The sequence below is a fragment of the Arachis duranensis genome, chromosome 9, assembly GCF_000817695.3.
Source record: "Arachis duranensis cultivar V14167 chromosome 9, aradu.V14167.gnm2.J7QH, whole genome shotgun sequence".
In the NCBI taxonomy this organism is placed as follows: Eukaryota; Viridiplantae; Streptophyta; class Magnoliopsida; order Fabales; family Fabaceae; genus Arachis; species Arachis duranensis.
In genome coordinates, this window is record NC_029780.3 from 75,774,671 (window position 1) to 75,782,428 (window position 7,758).

A 7,758-nucleotide genomic window follows, 5' to 3' on the forward strand; every position below is an offset into this window, starting at 1 on the left:
AAATCATGCTAGAAATGCTCTCTCACATTGGATTAGGTTGGGGGTTGGATGGATATTGTGACATTTAATCCTACCAATACTTTGATCTATGAATGTGTGTGGTATAATCAGTGACCAAACTTCATCTCTTCCCATGAGCAATTAAATCAAGGAATTGGGAAATTGTTCAAGCTTAGAGGGATTGGATTGCCAAGGAATTGGGATCCAATCACTTAAGATTGCCAAGGAGATCAATGAATGCATTGATTGAGGAAGAGATGAGAATGAACTTGATCTGGAGGATTGCAATATCTCTTGATCCCAATGTTCATTTTATTTTTAGTTCTTACATTTACTTTTCTTGCCATTTTACTTTTCTGTACTTTATTGCTTTCTTTACTTTTATGCCATTTACATTTCCTTGTTACTTATCACTCCAATATGATTCGTCTAACTAGAATAATCAATTAACCATTGATTGCTTAATCCGTTAATCTCTGTGGGATTCGACTTCACTCTTTTGTAAGTTATTACTTGACGACAATTTGGTATACTTGTTGAAGTAAGATTTGTTGAGAGACAAGTTTTCATGCATCAGTGGGCCACCATAATCCATAGTCTAAAACCTTCCTCGCTGTTCGTTGCGAGCCAAAATGACCCCCACTCTCTGAGGAGTGGCAAGATTGAAGGATAGACTGGAATTCAGATTCTGGCACACACCTCTACATATATGGATCATCCCAAAGATAGTATTTAGTATCACTTCTCAACTTGTCTTTTTGATGCTTTAAAAATTATGGGGGAAAAACGCGAGTGACCAAATAATTAGCTATCGGGGCAAACCAATGGGTGCTTTGAGATACTGCTTGCAAGGCATCTAACAGAAATGAGTCATTGATAAAAGTGGGATCTGGAGTTAAATGTTCAAGCTGACTCAAATGGTCTGCTACTAAATTTTGGGACCCACTTCTATCTTTGATCTCTAAGTCAAATTCTTGCAAGAGTAATATCCATCTAATGAGCCTAGGCTTTGACTCTTTCTTTTTTAGCAAATACTTCAAAGCGGTATGGTCTGAATACACCACCACTTTGGAGCCTAGCAAATAAGGTTGAAACTTATCTAGAGCAAAAACAATAGCCAAGAGCTCCTTTTCAGTGATGGTGTAATTCGACTGAGCCGAATCCAAAGTTTTGGACGCATATGCTATAATGTAAGGGACGTTACCATCGCGCTGTGCTAGCGCGGCTCCTACGGCGTGATTCAAGGTGTCATACATGATCTCAAAGGGTCGATTCCAATTTGGACCTCGCACAATAGGGGCCGTGGTTAGCTCTTCCTTCAACTTGTCAAAAGTCTTTTTGCAATCCTCATCAAAACAAAATTCCATGTCCTTTTGCAGTAGGCGGGAGAGAGGTAAGGCGACCTTGCTAAAATTCTTAATGAACCGAAGAGGGGTAAGGTAAATTGGAAATGACATCGATCTTAGCTGGGTCGACGGAGATACCATCCTTAGAGACAATATGACACAATACTATACCTTGTTTCACCATGAAGTGGCACTTCTCGAAGTTTAAAACAAGGTTAGTATTGGTGCATCGCTCTAATACCCGAGCTAAGTTTTCTAAATAAGCATCAAAGGAGCTACCATACACACTGAAATCATCCATGAAGACTTCCATGCAATCCTCCAAAAGATTTGAGAAAACACTTGTCATGCACCTTTGGAACATTGCTGGTGCATTGCACAAGCCAAATGACATTCTCTTATATGCGAACGTTCCAAAGGGACAAGTGAAAGTAGTTTTCTTTTGATCCTCAGGAGCTATAGGAATCTGAAAGTACCCTGCGTATCCATCTAAAAAGCAGTAATGGGATTTACCTACCAAGCGATCCAACATTTGGTCAATGAACGGTAACGTGTAATGGTCCTTCCGTGTTGCTTGATTTAGCCGACGGTAATCAATTCACACTCGCCAAGTATTCTGAACTCGGGTGGCTACAAGTTCTCCACTCTCCATCTTCACCATTGTTACTCTGGACTTCTTTGGCACTACTTGGACCGGACTTACCCATTCACTGTCTGAAATAGGGTAAATGACCACATCAAAGATTGTGGGATTTATCCGTCTTTGAGGTTGTCAGACCGGCTTGGTGCCTTCTTCCAAGAAAATCCTACAGAGGCAGACTTTAGGTCTTATCCCCACAATGTCACTTAGGCTCCATCCAATGACCCTCTTATACTTCCAGATAACCTTAAGGAGTTGTTGCTCCTCTTGATCGGAGAGGTCGGTCGCCACTATCACCGAAAATCTATGTTCCTCATCAAGGAACGCATACTTGACATGGGGTGGTAGTGGTTTCAAGTCTTCCCTTGCTTCTTGGTGGGGTAACTTATCCTCTTACTTGAGGAAACTTGGTGGAGCACTTTCATCTTCTTCGCCCTCTAGGTCTCCTTCTTGTGAACTCCCTTCATTACTCAAACCTTCTTGAGGCTCTTGGTTACAACCTTCATCAAGTCTCTTATCTTCTCCATCTTCACCAAAGCTTTCACTTTCTTCAATAGATTCCTTCCTCGAGAAGGTGGTTTGAGAGTGACTCTCATCAAACGACTCACTTCCTTCCGGAGCAATGGCATCAATGCTAGACATCAGAATAGATGGGTGCGAGGAGGTTGAGGAAGCAAGGCTACTAGGGGTGGAGCAACAGGGTGCTAGTCGTGACAAAGCTCCAGCAAGAGTTACCATGTAATTCTCTTGCTTCCTTTGAAATTCCCTCTGCTCTTGGATGAGGGCTTGAAAGGTTGGCTCACCGTAAGGGAAGTTAATGGGGATGGGGTGGTGATAAAAGCTAGGATGTCCCAAGTGTGGTAGTAGGTGGGTGGTTGGAGAGGAATTTGGTAGAGGGAAGGGTAAAGGGGCTTGGGGGTAAAATGGTTGTGTCTCATATTGAGGATATGGGGTATGAACATATAGACGAACAAAATTATGAGGCAGATGTGCTCCACTAGGTATGAAAGGTTGATGGACATTAAGTTCATAGGGCCCTCGCAACGGTCCTTGTTGCCAAGAATGGATTGCTTGTGACCTTTCCTCGAGTCGAACTCCCATACCTTGTGGTGAGCTTATGTTGGGATTGCTACCCCCTACAACATGATAACAACCAGACTCGATTCATGATGAATAGGAAAAATAACCACAGTTATATTCAACAAAGGCAATGAACCAATGAGTATGTGTATTCTAACTATGACTATCCACCTAGGACTAGACAAACAAAAAGTGTAAGTTGATATCTTCACTAAGATGGAGACAATGAAAGCATGCAACTATAAAAAGCAAAACACAAGCAGGCAAGTAAACAAAAGCTAACTTAATGATGCCAAGGCATCTGGGGCTAGTTTCACTAGCATTATTCTGTTAGTTTTGGTTGTTTTATGCATTTTCTTGAGCTTAAAGTAACCAAGAATGGTTAAATGAACAACAAAGTAATGAATCATCCAAACAGTGTAATTTTGATGCAAATTCCATGAGTTTTTAGTTATATTACTTGAATGCTATGAATGGAAGATTTCTCATGAAATTTTGCAAGACTTTGATGCAATTGTGTGGATGCTTTCAGGGAAGAAGAGGCTAGGCAAGGAAGCAACGAAATCAATAAAGGAAGCTTGAAAATCACATGTGGAGTTTAAGTTCCAGTTTAAGCTTAAACTGGAACTTAAACTACCAAGCCAACAAAGTAATGAATCATCCAAACAGTGTGATTTTGATGCAAATTCCATGAGTTTTTAGTTATATTACTTGAATGCTATGAATGGAAGATTTCTCATGAAATTTTGCAAGACTTTGATGCAATTGTGTGGATGATTTCAGGGAAGAAGAGGCTAGGCAAGGAAGCAACAAAATCAATAAAGGAAGCTTGAAGATCACATGTGGAGTACAATGTTGAAAGTGGCGTTTAACCTCCAGTTTAACCCTAAACTGGAAGTTAAACGCCAGAATAAGGAATGCACCAAATGCTGAAAGTGGCGTTTAACCTTCAGTTTAAGGTTAAACTGAAGGTTAAACGCCAGAATCATGAAAGCTGAGAAAAGAGGAAACTGGCGTTTAACCTCCAGTTTAACCTTAAACTGAAGGTTAAACGCCAGAATGAGAATGGCACCAAGGGAGCATTTCCACGTTTAACCTCCAATTTAACCTTAAACTGGAGGTTAAATGTGTTCGAACCACATTATGCACCAGGAAGCCATTTCCACGTTTAAGCTCCAGTTTGACCTCAAACTGGAGCTTAAACGTGTTCGACATTCACACTCCTGGGCTACCTTCTTCATTCCCATGTTTAACCTCCAGTTTGACCTCAAACTGGAGGTTAAACGTGTTCGGCGTTTTAAGCTCCTCCAGGGTTGCCTTCTCATTTCCACGTTTAAGCTCCAGTTTGACCTCAAACTGGAGCTTAAACGTGTTCGACCAAGAATTGCCTCCAGGGTTGCAATCTTCATTTCCACGTTTAAGCTTCAGTTTGACCTCAAACTGAAGCTTAAACGTGTTCGAGTAATTACCCTCCTGGGTTGCTTTCTTCCAATTCCACGTTTAAGTTTCAGTTTAACCTTAAACTGAAACTTAAACTTCAACTTAAACGCCACTCTTTGAAAGGGTTTCTGGGCCAAATATATTGAAGTTTAAGTTAGCATTGAGCACAAACATTAACTTAAACGTATTATGGTATGAAACCCAATTGAATATCATGGTTTATGGGATTGGGCTTGAAGAATTGATGAGTCTGGAACTTCAAATTGTTGAGCCTTGTGTCATTACTTGTTTATCACTAAGTTTGCTCAATGAATGTGCAGAATTGGATCACAGCCTCATCAGGATTATGGACCATAAACCCAAAGCAAAAGGAAATCAAGGAAAGGCCTCAAAGCCCAAGAAACACAACAGAAGCTCAATTTAGAAAGTGTATAAATAGGATAGAATTGAAGTTAGTTAGGGACTTTTTGACACTTTAGAATTTTCATACTTTTGTAATTGAATTCAGAGCTATGATTCACTAAACCCCTTTCATTGGGTTAGGGAGATCTATTGTAATTCAATGAATCAATAATATTTTTTATCTTCTTCTTCAATCTTTTCTCTTGAATTTTGTTAGAAAGCTTCTCGATCTAATTCCATTGGTTAGTTGTCTTGGGAAAGAAACTATCCATAATTGGAATCCTTCGGAACCTTGGGAAAGGAATGATGGATTCATGCTAGAGAAGCTTTCTCAAAGTGAATTGGATTGGGGTTTGGATGGATATTGTGACATGTAATCCTACCAAATTGTGGTTCATGAAACTGTGTGGTATAATCAGTGATCGAGCATCATCTCTTCTTATGAACATTTAAACCAAGGGATTGGGAATTTGTTTGTTTTTAGAGAGAAGTGGTGAGCCAAGGAATTGGGATCCAATCATATAAGATTGCCAAGCAAAATTCAATGAATGCATTGGTTGAAGAAGGGATAAAAAAAATGTTTTGATTCGGAGATCTCAAAATCTCCTGAACCCCAATGAATTCCCCATTTCTGATCTACACTTTCTCTTTACACTCTGCAATTAAATTCATGCAATCACCCCCTTTATGCCTTTAAATTCAAGCCACTAACTCACTGACCCACTAACTATTTGAATTAATTCCTCAACTGCTCTAACCATACTCTTCCATTAACCAAGAGTATTCCACTTGTTTGTTGCTTGTGGTGTGTTCTTGTATGACAGGTAGGAGAGGAGAGACATCAACTCCTCCATATACCGAACCAGAGAGGACCCTTCATAAACTTAGAAGGGAAGCAAGAGGGAAGAGAGTACTGGGAGAAGAAGAATCTGAAGGAGAGTCTGAGGATAATTTTGAGGAAGCTCTAGATCTCAACATGGATAGAGAAGTTCACAACCATGAGAGGGCTGATGGAAACAATGCCATTCCTGAGAGGAGGGTTCTTGGTTCATACATAAACCCAACCTCTGGGAATTGTGGTAGTAGCATTCAGAAATCACCCATTCAGGTCAACAATTTTGAACTCAAACCACAGCTAATATCACTGGTGGAGGATCATTGTTCATTTGGTGGGAGTGCTAATGAAGACCCAAACCAACATCTCACAAAATTCCTGAGAATTTGCGACACTGTGAAGTCCAATGGAGTCCAAGAAGATGCCTATAAACTGCTCTTGTTCCCATTTTCACTTAGGGACAAGGCAGCTAAGTGGCTGGAATCATTCCCAAGGGGGAGCCTAACAACCTGGGATGAGGTGGAAAGCAAGTTTCTGGCACGTTTCTACCCTCCAAAAAAGGTCAATAGGCTTCGATCTGAGGTTCAGACTTTTAGACAACAGGATGGTGAGACCCTCTACGAGGCATGGGAGAGGTTCAAAGAATTGACAAGGAAATGCCCACCAGACATGTTCCATGACTGGGTGCAATTGCATATTTTCTATGATGGACTTTCTTATGAATCAAGGAAGGCTGTAGACCATTCATCAGGAGGTTCATTGAACAGGAAAAAGACTGTGGAAGAAGCCATTGAAGTGATTGAGACAGTGGTTGAGAATGAGTACTACTATGCTTCAGAGAGGCACAACACTAAAGGAGTCATGGAGCTGAACCATGTTGATACAATTCTAGCACAAAACAAGGTGTTTGCCAAGCAACTAGCAGAGCTCACCAGGAAATTGGACACAAAGCAAGTGGCTGCAATACACACACAAGATCAAGAGGAAGTAAGCACAGAAGGAGGTGATTGGGAAGAGGCCAACTATGTGGGAAACCAACAAAGGCAATCATATGATCCACATTCCAACACTTACAACCCAGGATGGAAAAACCACCCAAAATTTGGATGGGGAAAACAGCAAACCCAACCACAAAACCACAAACCTTACAACCAACACAACAACTCCACATACCAAAACTCCAACCAAAGATCATACCAAGCCACACTAATTCCACATGCCAAAACTCCAACCAAAGATCATACCAAGCCACATAAAACACTTACTCCCAACCACCATATCATGGCCAAAATAATCAACCTGCCCAACCTAATCCAAACCAACAATTTCAAGATCAATTAAACAGGATAGAAGGAATGCTTGCAACCATGAGTCAAGACATAACCGAATTGAAAGCTTTTAAGGAAGAAGTAAATTCTAACTTGCAAAACTAAGGAGCTGCCATCCAGAAGCTAGAGAATCAAATTGTGTATTTGTCTAAGCAAACCCCTGGGCCAAGCGTTTCTCATGCTGCCAAGGCTATTGCAAGGGAAGAATGTAAGGCCATAACCCTCAGAAGTGGAAAAAGGCTAAAGGAGATCTCAAAGGAAACCACAGAGGATGAAGCCAAGGAAAATGTGAGGGACAAGGAACAAGGACAATCTTTTACACCGTCTGCAACAAAAGAAAAAGAAAAAGAGGTCCTGAAGCCTTATACACCCAAAGTACCATATCCTCAATGTTTGATGAAAAGTGAAAAGGATGGCCAATTCTCTAGATTCTTGGAGATTTTCAAGAAGCTTCAAATCAACATTCCTTTTGCTGAGGCAATAGAGCAAATGCCACTCTATGCAAAATTCTTAAAGGAATTAATGACCAAGAAGAGAAGCTGGAGAAATGAGGAAACTGTGTTGTTAACTGAAGAATGCAGTGCAATTATTCAACACAAATTGCCTCAGAAATTGAAGGATCCAGGCAGTTTCCAAATCCCCTGCATCATAGGAGAAGTCATGGTGGAGAAGGCCTTGTGTGACTTA

General features: G+C 40.7%; 1 non-coding gene across 1 annotated transcript; it reads right to left on the reverse strand.

Annotated features, from left to right (window-relative positions):
* Window positions 1-6,310: 6,310 nt before the first annotated feature.
* LOC127742115 (small nucleolar RNA R71) lies at window positions 6,311-6,414 on the reverse strand. The gene has a single exon (XR_008003302.1). It is a non-coding gene; the product is annotated as a small nucleolar RNA R71 (small nucleolar RNA).
* Between the last annotated feature and the right edge of the window lie 1,344 nt (window positions 6,415-7,758).